Consider the following 22,100-nt stretch of genomic DNA (forward strand, 5'->3'; position numbering starts at 1 on the left):
GTCGGTGCCGAGGGGGGTTCTTAGCTTCTCGGAGCGGGGACCTCTGGCTCTGCCTGACAGGGGTGCATTCGAGGTCATGCGGAGTGTGTTAGAGCCTGGCTCTACTCCACAGTCGGCTCCGTCCGCCCCTCCCTCCACGGTGCCTCAGGCTAAGTCGACTCACTCCCTCATCCTGGACCGCAGAGAGCCAGCTCCTCAGGAACACCCTGTGGGGATTTCATCCTCTCCCGAGGCCTCTCCTGATTTGGCAGAAGAGCCCCCCGGAAGAGGAAGTGTAAGAGGAAACACATTGACTCACCTGAGTCCATCAGATCAGACACAGATTTAGATGATTCTGAGGGTTCCCCGTTCCCCTTCTGAAGATGTCTCATTTGCAGACATTCTGGAGATCCTGAAACAGAAGGGAAATTGGCCAGCCCTCAACCCTTCGGAGGACGAATCTGTGTATCTTGAGGCATTTGGCTCTCGTCCTTCCACCTCCTGGGTGTCCCCCTTTGACCCCCTCATGCAGGTGGTTGCTAAGAAGGCATGGATGGCTCCTGATTCAGTGGACCCCACTCCCAGGAGACCCTCCAAGTTCATAACAGCTCCAGCAGACAAACAGTTTTTAACAAAAGGAGTTTCTGTGGATGCTATGGTGGTAGCTGCTGCCACTAAGAAGGAGCTAGCTGATCCTTCAGTACCTGTCCATCCACCTAACAAGGAATCTAGGTCCATGGACAGGTGCGGGAAGCGGATGTTCTCGTCAGCGACATTTACCATGCGTTCGCTGAACTACCTGTGCCATTTTACTCGTCTTCAAAGGGACTTGATCAAGGAAGCGAGTGAAATGTTAAAGGACCCTACAGCTGCGGGTTTCCAAGATAAGATGAACACGCAGCTGGCTACCCTTAACTCCATAACCAACTCCTCCATGCGCCTTCTTTCTTACGCGGCTGATGGAGCGAGCAGAGCCGCAGGGACAGGTGTGGCCTTACGTAGGCATGCCTGGATGTGGCTATGCAATTTTGCGGACCCCTTCAAGACGTCTTTCACGAATTCCCCGTTTGATGGATCATCCCTCTTTGGTCCTCAAGTGAAAGAAACCTTGACTAGGTGCGAGACTGATGGCAAGACCCTTTCTGCCATCGGAGTCCGTTTTTCTACTCCTTCCAGGCCTTACCCCAAAGGCCAGAAAGGTGGAAAGATGTGGTTCCGTAAACAATCTCAAGGGACTTCGCCTGACGCACAGAGTCATTTCCCCGCCAGAGGCAGAGGCGGGAATAACAATGGTAGACGTCGCCCTAGGGGCAGGGGGGGTCCGCAGAACCAGGGCAATCGGGAAGCCTTTCCTGACAAGCCCTTTCAGCATCCCTGAGGTGTTGCCCGACTGCCCATCTTCGGAGGCAGTCGGGGGAAGATTGTCACTGTACCCAGAAGCCTGGCTATCCCTGACTCAAGACAAATGGGTACAGTCCATCATTTCTGAAGGCTATTCTATCCCCTTTCTTCGCTTTCCAAATCAGTCAAAAAAATCCCTTCCAGATGTTCCACCCGCTCACAGGGATCTAGCAGCTTTGGAGATCTCAAAACTGCTTGCAAAAAGAGCAATTCAGCCAGTTCCAGCAGACCAGCAAGGATCCGGAATCTACTCAAGGTTCTTTTTAGTTCCAAAGAAAACAGGGGACTGGAGACCAATTTTGGATCTCAGTATCTTGAACAGATCAGTCAAGAAAACAAGATTTCGGATGGTCACGCTGCAATCCATCCTTCCCCTTTTGGGCAAAGGAAACTGGATGTGCTCTATAGACCTTCGGGATGCGTACTATCACATAAAATGAACAGACGCTCCAGAAGATTCCTCCGCTTCAGGCTGGGAACCAGTCATTTTCAGTTCAGGGCCCTGCCCTTTGGTCTCACCACTGCCCCGGTGTTTACCAAATGCATGGCAGTGGTAGCTTCTCACCTGAGACGACAAGGATTCCAGGTGTTTCCATATTTGGACGACTGGCTCCTCACAGCTCCCACCAAGCATCTCCTTCTGATGGCCAGAGATTACACTTTTCGCGTTTGTCAAAAGCTGGGTATTTCAATAAATTGCGAAAAGTCTGTTTTGTCGCCTTGTCGTACTATTACCTACATAGGCGCAAATCTAGATACAATAAACATGTCTGCAAGACTAACACATCAGAGAATAACAGACATTCACAAATTGATATCACTCCTTTTCAACAACAACAGAATCAAAGCCAGGTTAGTTCTGAAGGTGTTGGGAATTATGGCAGCGGCCATACCTCTGCTTCCATTAGCCAGATACCACATGCGAATCCTTCAATGGATGCTCTTTACTCAGTGGTCATACCAGCAACTTCCAATGTCTCACACCATTATGATCACGCAAGCGTGCAAAAATCATCTCATGTGGTGGATGTCTTCCCCAGCTCTTGTCGGAAGACCCTTTGTTCCACCTCCTCCGGTTGCTACTCTGACAACGGATGCCTCCCTGATCGGGTGGGGGCATTATCAGGGCAGGACGGTCCAGGGCACATGGCAACCAAACGAGTGCCACTTGCACATAAATGTTCTGGAGATGAGAGCAGTGCTTTTAGCGTTGCAAGCCCTTCAAGACTCTCTTCCCTTGGGAACGATTGCAATCCAGACAGACAATATGTCTGTAGTGTGGTACATCAACAAACAAGGTGGAACCAGATCTTACCCCTGTGTCGAGAAGCACTCAGACTGTGGCAATGGGCGATTTCTTCTCAGCGTTTTCTGATAGCAACGCACATCAAGTCCAATCAAATTGCGGACAAGTTGAGCAGAGCTATACTCATGCCTCACGAGTGGTCTCTGAAAGACTCTGTAGTGAGAGAAATTTTTCTCAAGTGGGGTCAGCCTTGCTGCGATCTTTTGCTACTCCCCAAAACAGCAAGTGCAGAGAATATTTCACTCTATTCCCTTTACCAGGCCAACCCAGCAGAGACGCTCTAGTCCAAGTTTGGCCCGGGACTTCTGTATGCATTTCCTCCTTTCCCACTGATCTCTCAAGTAATACAGAAAGCTATCGCTCAGAAGGCCTCATTGATCCTCATTGCTCCTTACTGGCCTCGACAAGTGTGGTTCCCCTTTCTACATCGTTTCTCTTGAGCGACCGTGGAATCTGGACCTAGTTCCAGATCTTTTGATCCATCAGTCGGGTCAGTTTCATCGCTCCCTCCCTCTCTGAACCTCACTGCTTGGTTCCTCCAGTTCCAACCTTAGCCAGGCTTCCTCAATTATCTCACTCTGTTAGAGATATTTTGATAGCTTCCCATAAATCTTCCACTCGGAAGATTTATTTGAGTAAGTGGAAACGCTTCACATATTGGGCTCAAGGAAAGGACATAGATCCTTTCACTGCTTCCATCCAACTAGTCCTCGATTTTCTAGCTGAACTCTTCCATGCAGGTTCATCTCCTCTACACTTAAAGTTCAATTGGCAGCTATTTCTAACTTTCATGTGGGTATTTCTGAATCTGCCCTAATGTCCCACAAGCTCTGCAAAGCCTTTTTGAAAGGAGTTTTTCTTCTCAGACCTCCTATAAGAAATCCTCCTTCTCCTTGGGACCTAAATTTAGTTCTTGCTTCTTTGATTCTTCCCCCTTTCGAACCTGCAGTCTCCTGTTCTTTAAAATTATTATCATGGAAAACTCTTTTTCTGGTAGCTATTACATCAGCTAGAAGAGTTTCAGAGCTTCAAGCACTCAGCTGTCGTCCTCCTTATCTTTTGTTTCATAAGGACAGAGTATCCTTACGAACTAACCCGTCCTTTTTGCCTAAAGTGGTCTCGACGTCAAATCTGAATCAAAGCATTGATCTACCGGTCTTTTTTCCAGAATACTCCAATAGGGCTGTACAAAAATTACACTGCCTGGATGTTCACCGTCAATTGAGGTACTACTTGGATAGAACTAAACAGTTCAGAAAATCTGATCAGCTGTTTGTCTCCTATGCGGAGAGCAGAAAGGGACTTTCAGTTTCAAAGGTATCATTATCCAGATGGCTAACATCTTTGATTTCCCTTGTATATGAAATTAGACATCAAAAGCTGCCTGATAAACCTAAGGCTCATTCCACCAGAGCTTTGGCTACTTCTTTAGCCTTCCAAGACAGACTGCCTATCGACACCATTTGTGCAGCGGCTACTTGGGCTACTCCTCACACTTTCATTTCTCATTATAAGTTGGATTTAGCTTCTAGGCATAGAGCTAACTTTGGTTCCACTGTTCTCAGGAGTCTGTTCCGTTAGGCCACCCGGGACAAGGTGCTAGGACGTGGTCCCATCCAGCAAGAATGAAGGCGAGATAGACAACTTAACATATAGAAGTTATGTTCTTACCATAACGTTCCATGTTAGTTGTCTTCTTCTCGCCTTCTTCTTGCGTCCCACCCTCCTTCCCCCTGGCCTGGACAGACCTAGAGGAGTTCTGATTGTGACCTCTCTTTCTACCACCTCTTTCTTAGACATATGCTATTATGCATATTTCCTGGTTCAGGATGTAGGTCACCCTTCTTTCTTCCTGTTGTTAGAGGTGGATTCTGTTTTACAGTTATTCTGTTACTATTATAAGCTGGGGTTAGCTTACAAACGAGATCTGAGGTAACTCTCGCCTAGCATTGTGGGATATAAGGGGAGCCTCGAGCCGGTGGAACCAACTCTCGAGCTTTTAGAGTGGCCGAGTCGGAGCCGAGGTCGGCTCCGAACCCATCCAGCAAGAAGAAGGCGAGAAGAAGACAACTAACATGGAACGTTATGGTAAGAACATAACTTCTATTTTTTACATCCTCTAGGAGGTTCTGAGAATGAAACCAGGCAAACCTCCTCAACACAATACCAGTGGCAACCTCACTGGATGTAGAATGCACAGTTATAAATAAACTTTAAATGATTAGTGACCTGAAAAATAAAAGAAACCAAACCACACAAAGGAGATTTTTCCTCACAGGGAGGAAATTCAGATAAAACATTCCTCATAATTTCACAGTATGTCAGAATAAACTTTAAAATACGTCTGACAAGTCAAAATTATATAAATTAAAGTTGCAGAAGCAAACATTTTTCTCCAAACTTAAAAAATGTTTTACCATCCTTATCAAAAGGGGAAGGATTAGAGTTAAAATGTTTGGCAGCAGCTAGATTAAATAAAGCTATAGGTGATGGATCATATTTGGGAAGAGTGTATAAAAACTTAAAAGACTGAAGAACTTTATACACTCTATTTGCCTTTTTCGGGGCAGTAGGCTGAGTATCAGGAAAATTGCAGGCAATGACCAATACTTTCGCCAGAGCTAAGAGAAATGGGGATATGGATAAAGGTTCTGGAAATTCCTTCTGTAACAGCTGATAGTATTTTCTGAGGGGGCTGAGGAACCTCAGTGTTATCCCACTGAATATACTTCCCCATTCTGGAAACAGTCTTGGAGAAAGAGCATCATTGATAGGGAGATTCAGGTAACAAGCTTTCCACTGAGTCTGAATCATAATTCTGAGGGAAAATGTATTTGTTCCATCATATTCCTCTCTGGATTTAATGTCTTGAATCTCTTCTGGAAAAGAGGAATAACGTTTTCTTTTACCAGAAACCACCTGATAAGAAAGGTCAGTCTTCTACACAAGACCCTGAGCAGCACTTAATAAACCACTCCTGTCCAGTGAAAATGGAGCAGGAGAGGCTATTAGTTTACTGTTTCTTTTTCACAGGACATTAAGGCAAACACATTTTTAATGGCAGCAACAGCTTCCTCAGGGATGGGCCCAAAATTCTGGTTAAGCAGGGGCACTTTCCCTGCCCCTTCTAGCAACAATAGCAAAAGTGGTTCTCCCTTGCCCACTAAGGGGGGGCCCAAAAGCTGCAGAGGACGCCAATAAACCCCAGTCCATAGCAGCAGTATTTGCTGCACAGAGAGATCTAGGGGAAAAGAAGAGTGATATAAGGAACCAGCTTGGCCACAGCAGAGTTTCTCACCTGCATCTGAGACAAATTACCAGTCTGCTGTGGTGGCAAAAACCTTTACTGAATTATCACTTGTGACACAGACAAAGGCACAGTTATAGAAAAGAAAACAAACCATGCGAGTAACTTCTACTAAGAATTATGAGCAATGATCTTTGAGATATACAAAATATTTATTGACAATTACTCAGATAAAAGTATGTTGCCTGAGCTCCAGCCCAAAATATTGTTTTGTTGTGGTCAAAACCACCACACCTTCCATACAATCACCTGAAGTTGCTGCTTCACAATAAAAAAAAGAGCTGGTTTCCTGATAGGATGACAGTTTCCTGATAGTATGAATTTGCACAATAATGCCTCCTGTTACAATAAAATAGCTAAATTTGCCACCAGTACCTCTCATAGAATCCAACATTGTCATAGCTTAAAGCAATTAAGCTGGCTTGAATTATACAACTATCGGCTATCTAACATACTCCCAACTAACTACAGCACAGAAACCCATTCATCATCCAGAAAAATTCCCTGCGCTGCCAAACTTATTACTTCCTTACTGTCCAGAAAGGGACCTCCATTCAGTAACAAATTCTTATTACTTACAAATACGTCAAATAATGTTGCAGGAGACTTGCTCTACTCCCAGTAAGTTGCTAAACTCTGTTAAAGCTTAAAATAATGATCGGCCAAAGGGCCAAAAGTATGGACAGATTATAAATATTGCTCTTATAAACTTAAACTTAAAAAGTTGCTAGAATAACAGAATTTGTGTCAGCATGCATTTTCCAAAGGAAATGAAGTCTGAAACGCAAATGCATGTTTTTATTTAGCTATTTCAATTCTCTATGACTTGCGAGAAAACCAAAAATTTTATAAGGAGAATAGACCAAAAAATATTATTCACAAATCTGGACATTATGCAAAAATCTGTACAGCTGACAGGTATGTATTCTTTAAAATTTAAAAAAATAATGTTCTCTGGAGAAACCTCCCTTATATAGGAGTCTGAACCCTGTACACACTCATGCATGCCCATACATACTCACACAAACTCTCACACAAGCACTTGCTTGCACTCACATATAAACATGCACTCATGCACAGTCATATACAGGTAGTCACACATGTGTACACTAGTACACTCACATACACGCACTCAAACACACTGACATATACACGTACTCACGTGCAGTCCTATACGGGTACTCATATACTCATGTGCGCGCATATGCACGCACTTGCACACACCTGCACACCACATATACACACATGCACTCACATACATGCACTTGCAAACACTGGCATAAATGCAGTCATGGACTCTCGCAGACAACTGGACACACACACACACACACACACACACACACACACACACACGTGAATACACACATTCTGTTTTTCTGATGTCCCTTTTCTCTGGCACAGCTTTGTTTATTTAAAAAAAAATCTAATCCAGCAGCTGGGGGCACAGCTCATGACTTTATTTAAAGTGGGGGCAGGACACTATGGTTCCAGCACCTTTGGCAAAAGCACAGGCTGTATCAAGTGACTTAGCATGAATAACCTTCCTTTTAGGTTAATCCAAGTGAGTGTTGCTGTCAGTTTGGAACACCTGTTCCTATTAGGAGGATAAAACTTCAATATTTGTAGATGTACATAATTCTGTGTATTCGTATTAAGTTAATATGCTTGGAGGGTTCTATACAAATTTGTTGAAGGTTCACTTCCATGAACTTTCTCCATTGACCTAAAACCACCAAACATTCAGTTCTGTGAACATTCACATAGAAAAAATATTTCACTGACATTTTCTATATTATCTTTAAATGTTAATTTTGTTAAATTTCGCAAGGACATGTGCATTTAATTTAAAGTTTTGATAAGTATCCAATAATTACTTCAGATCATATGCCAATAATAACTAAAAAAATGCAGAGTAATGAAATAAAAATGAGACACTAGCCCTTTCCCACCTATCTGTTGAAAAGAAAGGAATTTAAGCAATGGGTAGTGGAAATTATTTGGGAGCTATTAGAGAAGATGGAATTTTTTTCTGAAAATATAGCTAGGGAGTGGGATAAAATTAAAGTGGAGTTTAAAAAAGGGTGGAAATAAAAGAAAGAAAGATATGGTTAAGAACTAACACAAATTATTTAGAGGTACTGGCAAATGTTAAAAGTATTCCAGAATAGGGGAAATCTCACAGAACAAGAAATGGAGCAAATGCAGAATGCTAAACTGAAAATAAGGGATTACTTCGATAATATATGTGAGGTTAGAAAGACTGCTTTTAAAGACTGAAGAAAGCAGCGGTGGCTATAATACCTAAAGAGGGAAAAGACCCATTAGATCCAGCTTCATACAGGTACATTTCAATCCTAAATCATGATTATAAAGTGTTTATTTCTATAATAGCTAAACAAATGGAAAAGTTGATACCAAAATTGATAGATACAGATCAGTGTGGTTTTGTGGGGGGAAGGCAAACATTTGAAAACATTTCAGAACATTGATGTAAGAAAATACCACTGTTGTTGGTGGGTCTTGATTCAGAGAAATTATTCAAGAGAGTAAGCTGGCATTTTAAGAGGAGGTAAATGGAAGCATTTCAAACCCTGATAGATTCCTAAGGTTAATTAGGAAGATACAAGAAGACTTGGAGATAAGAATTAAAGTGGGAGGATTTATCTTCAACAAGCTCTATTTGAAGATACATATATCGGTGCAAATTTATTTTATATCCATGTTTAAATATGATACTAGATGTGAGAGTACATCAGTAGATACTGTATACATTGGCTATGTTTTTGGACATATGTTTACTAAAATATTTTATGTCAGTGTAAGTCTGCTGGACATGGGTGGATTTTCTGTGGTCATTGTATATTTTGCATTCTGCATATGCATTATTTGTATATTATAGGCATGAGTAAATGCCCATTAAAATGAGCCATGACTGGTACTGTCCTACTTTATGGGAAGTACAAATCATGACAGTGCCATATGCAAACTTTGTATTTGCACATATACCTTCCCTATGCTTGTTTCCAATCCTTAGTGTGTTATGTAGTCATACCTTAACCACTGTACATTTTTCGTACATATAACTTCCTCATTTTAGTTCCCAATTGTTTCAGATCCAACCCTGTTTGTTAGATTTTTACTGTACATCTGTTTTGTACTTCCATAACTGGGCACTGTGCAGTGTGCAACACTCCCCTTTGCTCTTTCACTTTTCTCACTCATCTTTGATCTCAATAAAGAAAAACTGGACTTCATCCAACAAATAATTTCCATATTCTTCCCTGACTACCTCCCATTAAATGTTCCAATCCAGCATTCCTTCCATGTTCTTCTGCTTGTCAACCAAACCTGCTTTCTTTTTTCCTATCTCCCGGCTATCTGTGGTCATGCACTGCACTGTGTTTTCCCTCCACCTGCACCTGCCCCCACCCAATACAACTTGTTGACGTTAGTACTATCAGGCTTTTGTTATCTGGCCTTCTGTCTAGTGAAAGAAGAGCACTTTTCAGATAAAACACAGTCTGAACAAAATAATGCAGCTACAGATGATGGGGGGGGGTGTGTGGAACAGAAAAACAGTGGTAGTGTCCTCAGTACAAATCAATCACAGCATAGCAGTGCTAGCTTGCAAGCATTTTAAGACAGCAACAGATCCTAACATTATGTGATATTTTATGACTGCAAAGGAGTTTATTTTATTTTACATTTGTTGACTGCGGAAGTCTGGCTGGGCACAAAGGCTCCTTTTCAGTGGAGGCCCACGGAGAAAAGCTCCAGTATACAAAGACCATATTTACTTGGCATTGTACTATAACAACCATGTTGCCATTTGCTGCTATAAGCCACTTCCATGAATTTGATTACTTTGAGTAACTTTTGCCTTGAAAGCTCCCTGGTCAGGGAACTTACAGTATGTCAGCAGAGTAATTAGACATTCGGAATAGCTCTTGAGCCAGCAGAATATAAAACTGCTGGAAAAAGCTAATAAAACAAGAAAAGAAATCTTAACAATGTACCACAAGCTTTCCTATGAGCACCAGTAAGAGCAAAATAATTTAAACATCAGATAAAAATAATAATTTAGAGAAAGAAAGCATGAAAGAAATAGAACTGAATGTCAGCGTGGCTCAGCTCCCAACGTTGTGACAGGATGAGTTCTCATATGTTGCGATGGCCAATCTTATCTTTGGAAGATAAGATCAACCAGATGTATAATGAAGTTTTTAAGATCAGTAGTATACTTGAAGAATATATTAAGATCAATAACAAAAAAGGAGAGCAGATGGAAGAAGCTCTTAAATGGCACACTGATAAAATAGCCACCTACAAAAAAACACCAATGGAACTGAAACATGAGTCCACTGAACATGATGCCACACAAAAACACATTACGACAAAACTAACTAAGCTAAAAGACTTCTTAAAAAGCCACAATCTTTAGGTTAAAGTTGCACCAGAAAAATCAGATGGGAATAATTGCAAGCTTTTTGTGACAGAATCCATAAAAATAAAGTAATATATATATATATATATATATATATGAAAAATGTGTTGACCAGGTTAGTCTCAGTAGGCCAGTGTCCTCCTTTCAGGGGTGACCCAAAGTGGCATTTATACTGAATAGTAAAAATGTAGCCAAGGTATCAGTGACCTTCCCTTACTCTTTGAAGCTGCTAGGTGACAACAGAGGGCAGCAAATGCAGCAAGGAAGAGTTCTACAATGTTGCAGAATACAAAGAAAACTGAGAGTAAAGTGAAGCAAGAAAATATAGATAGTGTTACGGTTGCAGATGGTGAGGAAGTCATGGTGACAAAACTTAAGAAGGAAGTTTAGATACATAAGTCTTGGTAGATTTAATAGACAAAAGTGATCCAGAAAATTAATACAGTCTGTTCCTTCCAACTTTTCTGGGACAGCACAAAATTTTCCCTAGGTGCTTTGTCCTCTAATTCTATTGTTTTTTCAAACAAACAAAATTAAAGCACCTGAAATATGTTGTTGTTGTTGTTGCGTCTTTCGGCTTTTCCCGGTTAGGGGTCGCCACAGCGGAACTCTGGTCTGCTAATGATTGGTAGCTGATTTTTACGTGCCGAGTTACCAGCCATGACGCACAACCTTCAACAAAGGTATGCCCATTCAAGCATGTCTCCACGCAGAAGACGCTCTAGCTGAGAATCGAACCAGACAGCGTCTTACTGTGAGGCGACAACGCTACTGCAGCACCACCACCGCGGTAAAGCACCTGAAATATATTAAATTAAATTAAAAACACTGCTGTCTGAGCATACTTGGTTCTACAGATCAGTTCATAGCTCGTGTGCCTTCCAAACTGCCTACAGTTGTGCATGACACACGTGAATGGATATTGTGTGTGTGTGTGTCTTTGTGTATATATGTGTGTGTGTGTGTGTGTGTGTGTGTGTATGTGTGTATAATGATATACTGGTGTCCTTTCCACAGTTTCCAGTATTAGTTTTTCATTCTTGGTCCCACTAAGTACCATGACTGGGTCCTGTTCCCCAAAGCTATGGACTGGAGAATATTTCAAAAATTATGAATGAAAACAGTAAAGCAACTAAAATGTGATTCATTAAACAGTCAGAAGATTCATATAAGTGGGATTTACCCCATATACACAAGTGAAGATTTTGCTTTTCTTCTGGCTTGTTAGATAATCCCTATAACCAATTTTGGTTCATATGTAGTTTAGTGCATATGCTGTGTATGACATGCAGCATTCAACCATATGTCCATTTTGTATATGCAATGTACATTGTTTGTTATATTATTTGTAACAGTATCGTTCATGTGTTAAAACCAATCATGCCTTTCTTAATAAAGGCAGCAGTATAAAAATTATGCAGGTCCTGGGCAGGGGCTACACTATGCAGCCATTTCAGGTAAAAGCTTTAGTGGGATATATTTTGCTCAAGTTGTAATAATGTTAGTCAGGCATGCAGCAGAGGCAGTCTGTTGTGAGATTTTAGCGTAGGTAATGCAAGCCTAATTACATGTTAAGCATGGCCAGCATTGATCCCACTGTACCATAGCTCCACCTCTTTCTAGTTGGCCAAACCCCTTCCCATTGTCCCCACCCATTCAGCTGTCTCCTGCAGCCCCCCTTTGAGTTGATGTCACCAGCCACCACTGATAAGTGATGTGTAATGTTTGCAACTGAAAGTATGTCTGTATGGCTTGTTTTCATTTATATAAATGTATGATTGGGTATGTCGTAAGTGATAATTTAATAAATATGTTTCTTGCTTTAAAAAAAAAAGAGCAGGGACATTTTTTCATCCTAACCCAAACTACTTTAACTCATTGCCTGGATGGCAAGATAGCCCTCAAATAGAAAATCATATATTAGCAAATGGAAATATTTTTTCTAGTTGATACCGAAAACATAACTTGAACACATTCAAAGCTGTGTTTCACTTATTTTACAATATTTGTGTGAGTTTCTTTTTTATTTGCCTGTCTTACTCTTGTATTAAGGTTCATTTGTTTGCCATTTCATTACATCTGCCCATCGATCCCCCTTTTTCAAAGCTTTGCCATGTCAACATATATTTAAAGGGGTTTTGCATAAGATACCTCCAATAAAACCAGTGGCTCCTCCTTGGGAATTAATTTTGTGTTAGACAAGCTAACACTTACTCCATTTCAACCAGCTCATCTGGCTGTCTTGAGGCTCTTAAGATGGAAACGAGTTTTACTCCTTGCTCTGACCTCTGTAAGAATATCTGAGTTGTAAGATCTTATGGTAGGTCAACCTTATTTAATTTTCCGCTGGACAGGGTTTCCTTGAGAACTAATCCTTATTTTATGCTTAAAGTGACAATCAAATTTACTTAAATATAAACTATCCATATCCCTTTGTTTTTTTTTTTTTTTAAACAAGAAACATCTTTATTAATTTGTCATGTATGACATAGGCCATGTTATATTTATATAAAGGACAGTATACCATAGCAACACAATCTCAGTTGCAAACATTATGCATTCCAAACCATGCCAATACAACTGTAACTGCAAATATTATACATCTCTCAACATATCCAGTCATTGTCAACCATTACGTAGCTCATTCATATCCTGCCTTCTTTTAAACCTCGTTCCTCGTCTGCATGTATTGATCCCACAGTTCTTATTTTTCCTATGTAATTTGCTCCTAATCCATATCCCTGTGTTATTCCCTGATCCCCAACATGAAGGAGAAAGGATACTTCATACCTTGGATGTCCACAGACAGTTCAGGCGCTATCTTGACATTACTGAATTTTTGGGAACTTCCACACAGTTGTTCATTTCTTGTTAAGGTAGGGAGAACAACCTGTCTCAAAGCAGACTATTTCCAAATGGATGTCTCAGGCTATTACCTTTTGTTATTCCCACCACAACAAAACTATTCCAGGCAGGGTCAACCATGTTTTGTCATGTGTTGGATTCATCTATGACTTTTCAGCAAGGGATAAGCAGCAACTTGGTCCTCTGTACATACTTTTACAAAGCAAAACAAGCCAGATTCCTTCTCCATGTCTAGGTCATCTTTTGCTAGAACCATTCTCCAGGGCTTCCTGGACCCTTCTTCTTTAACATCCCAGTTGTTTTAAGCTATGGTAATCTACCCATACAGCTGTGGCTATCACAGCAAAGATCAACATGAAGAATATAGTACGGTTGTATAAATAAATTTACCAAGGCAAGAGATGTTCAAATGATCACTGCTGCAGTAGCCACTCCCTCCATCCACCCTTCCCTTGTTTTTTGGTGTGCTTTTTATTTCAGTGTGTGGGCATTGTTTTTTTTTTTTTTTTGTTTTTGTTTTTTTTTCCTAGCAGTGTCTATTCAGAACTAAGCCTCCACCTCTCAATTCACATGAAAGCTCTGAAGGTCTTGGCACTGAAACCTGTCTTTTTAGCCGGTTCAGCTTAAGCTAATGGTGTGGGTGAGTGGACGGTGCCCTGAAGCATTGCAAGATATAAAACATATAGCTTAGGCTACTGCAGCAAGGATCGTTTAAACATCTACTGTTATGGTAAATTTACCTACACAACTGAACTTTTCTACAGTCCAAAAATGATTACATGCGAATTTGCATTTTATTTGAATATTATTTTCTACAGTTGTACTAGTTAGACTGAAAACTCATAATGTAGATTTAAGTATCAGTCTGTGGCTGTGCCTATGAATGTGTGCTCTTTTAATCAAACTCAGAACCAGCATTTATTGTCCCCAACATTCTAGAACATACCAGAGGAAATAAAAGTATGGACTCTGATTTTATTCTGTTTCTGACTATAGTGCTAACAGCTCATTGTATACTTTTTATTCTGAATTTGGAAATGGCAGCCTATCTTCACTATATCCACTTTCACAATATAAAGTGTACATTAGGCTGTTTATACGATGCCCATAAACACTATATGTGTGTATATTTACACTCATTTTTTTGTTAAAAATTATGTCATATATTATTTTAGATTTATTGATGATTTAATTTTTCTGTGTGATGGGGGTAAATTTGTGGTTGAGAAGTTTGTACAAGATATACAATTGAATAGGTTTGGAATATTATTTGATGGTATACAATATGGTTTGAAAGTTTCTTTTTAGATATTAATTTACAGGGTATTGTAGGCAAACCTATTGCTACAGGTATTCATAGAAAATTTGATTGTTCGAAAGAATTTTTAATGGGTACAAGCTGCCATCCTAGGCATACTATGGAAGCTTTGCCCTATGGGGAATTTTTAAGAATATCTCGTATTTGTAATGATGAAAAAAACTTTTTAAATGAGATTAAATATACTACAGATATGTTTATAAAAAGGCAGTATGATAAGCAATTAATTGACTTAAGTATAGAAAAAGTATTTGATAAAAGATTTAATACTGGATTAAAATGTTGGAAAAAACAAAATAAATATATGATGAATCATAAAGAATTGGACAAGGTTTTTATGGTCTCCACATTTAATATATACAGTGAAAATATTAAGAAATGTATTTTACATTTTTGGGAATTTTTGAGAAATTATGGAGAGCTTAATGAATTACTAGAAAAGAAATTGATTTTTTCTTATAAAAGAGGGAGGAATATAAGGGATATGATAGTGCATACTAAATTTCATATACCTGGTGAGAAAATATATGAACAAATTGCTATTAAAGAAATGGTACCATGTGGGAAATGTAAAAGTTGTCCTTATGTAATTAATTTTTTTCCACGTATGAATGGAATTATTTTTAAACCTAATGGCTATTTTAATTGTAGGACAGAGCGAGTTATTTATGCCATTAAATGTGGTTGTGAAAAATTTTATGTGGGTCAAACTAAAAGAATGTTCAAAACTAGAATTATGGAGCATTTAAGGGATATAAGGGTAAATAAATTAGAAAGTCCCTTAGCCCAACATTTCTCTGAATTTCATGGGGGAAAATATGATAGCTTGCAGGCTACTGTATTAGAGCAGATTTTTATAAATGAAGTCAGTGAAGGTAAAATAAAAAATAGACTTTTAAAGAAAGAAACGGTTTTTATTTTGAAATATGAAACTTTAATCCCTAAAGGGTTAAATACAGAGTGTTGCTGGAAAAGTTTAATTTAAAGTATTGTCTTTTTAAGGACACATTCATTTTTATGCTTAATTGAATGTTTAATTGAATAATTAAGTGGTTAGTGTTATAAATACCTTTGGTATATGTGAATTGTTACTCCTTGAAGGCTTTTTTGAGCCGAGGCGCTAGAGAGAATAAAGTGTTTTTCCACTGGTACGTTGTTTCTTTTCTATGCTGTGGCATTTCGTTGCTTTGTGAGTTGTTCTTTTGTTGGTTCCATGGCCAGTGATCCAGCTGTCAATATTCCGAGGATTTTTAGGGAGGAGAAATCTGGTACCTCTCAACGGACTCTTGATGGCTTTATTAATACCAATGTGGAGCGCAACTCTGAACGAACTGAGAGGAGTGGGGTTACTGAAAATGTATCTGGTGTTCCAGTGTGGGAGCGCTTTTTGACTGAAACCCGAAATAAACGAGCAAATAATCCTTTTGCACATATTGGTAAGCGCTCTATGGAATATCCGGTAGAAGTTAAAACCCTTATTTCCAAGCTCAGTAAGTTAATGGACAAAGAAATGCTCACTTTCTATAATTATACAAGCCTGCAAAGGTACTTAGATCTAGACATAGTACCTAGAGGCTTGAGAGCAGTGAAATTTCCATCAGAGCCCTTCATTGGGACGTGTGCGACTGATAGTCTTCCAACAGAGATGGGAGAAAGCGGCACATCATTGTTCAATTGAATGGCTCAATATTCTTATAGAACGGGATATTCTTAAATTGTCCAATATCAAAAAAGAAATCAGCATGGTGTGTACAAATTTAATGTCTACTCTGGACAGGGTGAAATTTGAATCCTGTCTTACTGAGATTCAGGATAAACTCAATGTGCATGAGAAAAAGTACTGGAACAGAAGATGCGCAAAATACAAAGGGATCTTCGTGATTTTGAGAAGGGCACAGCCTTCTTTGGTGGATCCAATCGGCAATCACGTTCCAGAATTGGTCGCCATAATGAGGGCGGTCCTCAGAGGGAGAGAGCCGATAGTACTACTTATACCAATGTGAGATTAAACATACATAGACAACAAAGTGATAGTGACTTAGCTTTTGATTTTCCACCTTTGCCTTCACCAGTAGACGATTGTTATTTTTCGGAACATTTTCGTCCCCCAAGACCATATGGGAGACAACAACAACAGAAAAGAAGCTACACAGAGCAGGAACAACAGAGAGGGCCGCCTCGTCAGTGGCGCGAAAATAAAAGGACTAGATGGTATTGACTCTTGTTCTTGCTTTGTTTCTAATATAGTTGTCAATTTATCTGGTTGTCACATCAGAGATGAAATTTATTCTGTCTTGAATCACGGTTTAAAATTTGTACCAACTGTTTTGCCAAAAAAATATGAATGTAAAGTAGAACTATTTAGATTTGTTCGTAAATTACATCTTTGGTATTATTTTCATTGTAACGCTGTTAAAAATGGTGGGATAAAAACTGTTTTGAATAACTTACAGAGTATAGATATTCCCTCTTTAGAATCTAGTTGTGATTCTATTAATGATTCATTTACATCTTGTGTTAGTGAATTAAATGTGTACTGCGCTATAGATACGTCCGCAGTTAGCACAAGGAATAAATTCATGCCACCATTTGTGCATGAAGGATTCAAAAACTTTCAGATGATGTTAAGTTTTGAAATTGATTCACTACTAGATAGTTTAGATAAGAGGAAAGTAAGTTTTAATTTATCCAAAAATGAATGGGTTGAATTGATGGATTTTTCAAAACAACGGGACTTAATTGTAATGCCCTCAGATAAGGGAAACAAAATAGTCATTATGCATTATACTCAGTATTACAGAATGTGTATGGATTTATTGGGAGATCAGTCTGTATATTGTGAAGCCTCTTATGAGGCTACATTACAAGCTAAAGAAAATTATTTGAGTTTAATACAAAGAGGTTTGAGATTAGGTTATTGGTTAGATGCTGATGTTGAGAATAAGTTGAATATCCAAGATTGTAGTCCAGCCTATTTTTGCTGCCTACCAAAAATCCATAAGGACATAAAAAATCCCCCTGGTAGGCCGATTGTTTCGGCTAGTAATTATTTTTTGCACAATCTAGGGGTAATTTTACATCAAGTGTTGCTGAAGGAAGCACAGAAACTTCCATCCTACATACAAGATTCTTTTGATTTTCTGGCTAGAATTAAAAATGTGATTTGGAATGAGAATATGTATTGGTTGACTTTAGATGTCAAAAGCCTTTATACCAATATTAAACATTCATTTGGAATAGAGGCTTTAAATAAACAGATGGGGGATTCTCCTTTAACACATTATATTTTAGATTGTTAAATTTTGTTTGGAGAATAATTACTTTTATTTTGATAATAAAATTTTCCACCAAATCCATGGCACAGCAATGGGTGCTGCATTTGCACCCATGTATGCAAACATTTTTATGGGATTGGTGGAACATGAATATATTTACACTCATTTTTTTGTTAAAAATTATGTCATATATTGTTTTAGATTTATTGATTATTTAATTTTTCTGTGTGATGGGATAAATTTGTGGTTGAGAAGTTTGTACAAGATATACAATTGAATAGGTTTGGAATATTATTTGATGGTATACAATGTGGTTTGAAAGTTTCTTTTTTTAGATATTAATTTACAGGGTATTGTAGGCAAACCTATTGCTACAGGTATTCATAGAAAATTTGATTGTTCGAATGAATTTTTAATGGGTATAAGCTGCCATCCTAGGCATACTATGGAAGCTTTGCCCTATGGGGAATTTTTAAGAATATCTCATATTTGTAATGCTGAAAAAAACTTTTTAAACGAGATTAAATATACTACAGATATGTTTATAAAAAGGCAGTATGATAAGCAATTAATTGACTTAAGTATAGAAAAAGTATTTGATAAAAGATTTAATACTGGATTAAAATATTGGAAAAAAACAAAGTAACAAATATATGATGAATCATAAAGAATTGGACAAGATTTTTATGGTCTCCACATTTAATATATACAGTGAAAATATTAAGAAATGTATTTTACATTTTTGGGAATTTTTGAGAAATTATGGAGAGCTTAATGAATTACTAGAAAAGAAATTGATTTTTTCTTATAAAAGAGGGAGGAATATAAGGGATATGATAGTGCATACTAAATTTCATATACCTGGTGAGAAAATATATGAACAAATTGCTATTAAAGAAATGGTACCATGTGGGAAATGTAAAAGTTGTCCTTATGTAATTAATTTTTTTCCACGTATGAATGGAATTATTTTTAAACCTAATGGCTATTTTAATTGTAGGACAGAGCGAGTTATTTATGCCATTAAATGTGGTTGTGAAAAATTTTATGTGGGTCAAACTAAAAGAATGTTCAAAACTAGAATTATGGAGCATTTAAGGGATATAATAAGGGTAAATAAATTAGAAAGTCCCTTAGCCCAACATTTCTCTGAATTTCATGGGGGAAAATATGATAGCTTGCAGGATACTGTATTAGAGCAGATTTTTATAAATTAAGTCAGTGAAGGTAAAATAAAAAATAGCCTTTTAAAGAAAGAAACGTTTTTTATTTTGAAATGTGAAACTTTAATCCCTAAAGGGTTAAATACAGAGTGTTGTTGGAAAAGTTTAATTTAAAGTATTGTCTTTTTAAGGACACATTCATCTTTATGCTTAATTGCTTTTTAATTGAATAATTAAGTGATAGTGTTATAAATACTTTTGGTATATGTGAATTGTTACTCCTTGAAGGCTTTTTTGAGCCGAGGCGCTAGAGAGAATAAAGTGTTTTTCCACTGGTACGTTGTTTCTTTTCTATGCCCATAAACAGACTGAAACCACAGAATCCATGCCATATACCAATCTCAATTGTTGTTCACCACTATGTAGTTTTAAATGTCGCAATGCCCAAATAACACACAGGCACCAGAGTTTAATGTTCCCTGTTAAAACTTCTGTCCTCCTTTCATTTACTTATTCAGATTTTTAGCATGTGCCATCTTTTTGAATGGTATACTCAAAGGCCAGGCATTCAAGTGAAAGTGCATGTCCCGTTCACACTTGGAATGGGATGATAAGAGACAGTAGCTTCATTTATAATTTTACTATTATTTGATGACATTTATATGGAATTATTCGTAATGCAACAATAGTTGGGCATATGTGCAGCTATTCAAAAAATATCATATGTGTACATCTTTTATAGCAGTTAACAGTAAAAGATAAAAGTAAAAAAATGCCATTTTCAGGTCACTATATGCCCCTCTGGACCTCCCCTCCCAACAGACTTCAGCATCTTCTGGCTCCTCTGGCTTCTGCTAAGTGCTGTCTGGTTTTGTCTTATCTTTATTGCTGTCCCAGATTGGAAAAACAGTTGAATGCTTTCAGAAAACATATCTCCTAGCCATTGAAAGAAAGAAGTATTCTGTTTTTATTGCTGTTTATCAGATTATATCCATAGAGACATGAGAACCAAATGCAGAGGTGCTTCTACAAGCATTTATTAATATGTTAGAGGGAAGCGTTATTATGTTCAGTGCTCTTTTTTATTAGCTTTCTCTTAAACCTTGTTACTAGATCAAGCCAAGAGCCTTAATCCAGCCATTCCCCTATGCAAGAATGAGAAAAATTGCATAATTTGTTCTTGTATCATGTTCTTTTGATCAGACTTTTCATATTTTTTTTTTACATTGCAGTGCCTACATTTCTTAAAAGTGAACAAGGAGAAAAAGAGAAGGGAAAATATGGACAACTCTTTACTTTAATATCCCCATTACACTTGAAAATAACTGAGAAAACATACTTTATAGCATGCAGATTACTAAAGTTAAGAATAAAAATTTGTTTTACTTACAGTTAGCTCTCTCCCTCCTCTTCTCCTCTCCTAAGTGTTCTTCCATACATTAATGACATGAAGTAGGCCATATGCTTTATAGTCCCCTACAAATTTAGCAAAGTCAAAAATGTCCAATATTTCCAGGTTTTCTTGTTCTGTCATGTTTCACAAATGGTATAATTAATGATTTGTAATCCCACATTTGTTTTCAGTTTCCAAGTTGCTGACTTTATTCCTGTTTATTTCTCTGTCAAATCCAGTCTCTGCTTCATTTCCAATGTATTCTCGGTTCTTCTAGTCAGCTCTTGTAATGTTTACTGTCTTTGAAGCATTTTCCCTAAAGCATTGGGAAAGGTTTCACTGGCACAGTCTCTTTGTGGTCTTTATTACCAGAAAAACAAGAAGCAGAATCTCATTCTTTCACAGCTCACTTTTTTGTTGGACAAACTTTTGTATCTCCTGCTTAGCATGTCCTGCGTAAAAAAATGATTTTGTCCATCCAGGAAAGAATATTCTGAATGTAGCTGGGTACAGCAGTTGAATCTCATGCCTGCTTCTCGACATTCCCTGATTAGTGGAATAAATTTACTCCTCTTCTGCCTGGTGTACATTGAGTAATCATGTTCCATAAACACTCTACTGTCTCCCACTTTTAGTACTTTGTCCTTCTGCCACAGTTTTGTCAGGATCAACTCCTTCTGCTGGTAGGATTGCATTTTTACTACTGAAGTCTAGGTTGCTGTCTTTTGGCCAGGTTTGGAGCATACATATGATGTTGCCTTTCAATTAACAACTCCTTCTGTGGAGTAACAGTCCGGTTTATTTTCATAAAATTAATACTGTCTGTTCCTTCCAGCTTCTGTGCTACAGCAGAAAATCTCTGTTTTTCCCTATGTGCTTTGTCCTCTAATTCTATTGTTTTTGGAAATATCTCTTCTTGAGGAGTCTCATATTCAGCTAGCCTTTTCTTCTTTTTTACCTCTGTTATTTGCAGTTTTACTGCCTCAAATGAATATCTGTTTAAAGCTTCCTCCATTTTTTCCAGCCTTTTGTTATTTGAGTTTATATACTCCATCAGTGTTTCATTTATTTTAATCAGCTCTGAGTGGTTTTGACTTATTTTTCCTCTAGTTTACTGGAAGTCATGTCTTACACCAAAGCTGGCATTTGCACTGCTTTGTGCTGAACAGCTGCAGAATTCTTCCCAGTCCATATTTTTTCTTCACCTTTTCTGATTGAATTTCTTCCAGGTTCTCTGAATTACTGTTTTGCTGACATCCAGGCAGTGTGCTTTCTAGACAGTTACTGAAATTTACCCAAAATACGAGTTTACTGGCTCTGTCTTCTGAGTTACTCAATTTGCAGCCATCTTGGAAGTCTTTGCATTCCAACTCAGATTCCATCTTCACAGAACTAAATCTTTCAAATCTTCATACCATTTTTTTGTTTCTTGTGAAGGACAACCTCTGTCAAAACAGAGTATTTCTAAATAGTTGCCTTAGACTGCTACCTTTTGTTATACCCACCACACCAAAACTATTCCAGGCAGGGTCAAAGCCACTCTACCAGGGCCTTGGCTACATCTCTGTTTTTTGGAAAAGGTTGGATTCTAGAGGTATTCTAGAAGCAGCAACTTAGTCCCCTATACAGACATTTTCAAGGTTTGATTC

General features: G+C 38.3%; 1 protein-coding gene across 3 annotated transcripts in view; it reads left to right on the top strand.

Moving 5' to 3' along the window:
• CEP126 (centrosomal protein 126) overlaps nt 1-22,100 on the top strand; it is a 1,197,756-nt gene that overhangs the window by 835,249 nt on the left and 340,407 nt on the right. The window lies entirely within an intron of this gene.

This window comes from Protopterus annectens, chromosome 5.part0 (genome assembly GCF_019279795.1).
Source record: "Protopterus annectens isolate FY-2018-M chromosome 5.part0, PAN1.0, whole genome shotgun sequence".
Taxonomy (NCBI): Eukaryota; Metazoa; Chordata; order Ceratodontiformes; family Protopteridae; genus Protopterus; species Protopterus annectens.